Source organism: Corvus cornix, chromosome 6 (assembly GCF_000738735.6).
Source record: "Corvus cornix cornix isolate S_Up_H32 chromosome 6, ASM73873v5, whole genome shotgun sequence".
Lineage (NCBI taxonomy): Eukaryota > Metazoa > Chordata > Aves > Passeriformes > Corvidae > Corvus > Corvus cornix.
The window spans coordinates 6,583,865-6,584,550 of NC_046336.1; positions in this window are offsets into that span (position 1 = coordinate 6,583,865).

The following is a 686-nucleotide window of genomic DNA, read 5'->3' on the forward strand; positions in this document are numbered from 1 at the left end:
TCCGGCAGCCCCGCTCCGCGCTGAGCTCCGGCAGCCCCGCTCCGCGCTGCGCTCCGGCGGCCCCGCTCCGCGCTGCGCTCCCGCGGCCCCGCTCCGCGCTGAGCTCCGGCAGCCCCGCTCCGCGCTGCGCTCCCGCGGCCCCGCTCCGCGCTGCGCTCCCGCGGCCCCGCTCCGCGCTGCGCTCCCGCGGCCCCGCTCCGCGCTGCGCTCCCGGCGCGCGTCCCCGGCCGGCCGCTCGCTGCCAGCGGCACGGCGGGAGCCGGGAGAGGAGGAGCGGGAGGAGGAGGAGAGGAGAGGAGAGGGGGCGGCACCTCTGGTCCCCGTGTGAGCCCGGGGAGCGCTGGCAGCGGCGCGGGGAGGGCTCCCCTCCTCTGTCCTCTTGTGCCCTCCTCTCTCTGTCCCCCCACCTCAGGCAGGGATGCTCCGGGACAGCCGGGGCGGGTCGGGCCGCGCCTGAGCCTCTGTGTGCCCAGCGAACCTCTGTGTGCCCAGCGAGATGTGCCAGAACCTCTGTGTGCCCAGCCAACCTCTGTGTGCCCAGCGGGATGTACCAGAACCTCTGTGTGCCCAGCGAACCTCTGTGTGCCCAGCGAGATGTGCCAGAACCTCTGTGTGCCCAGCGGGATGCGCCGAGACAGGGGCAGGGACGGGAAAAGTCGCTGCTCAGACACCGGAGTACAGCGGTG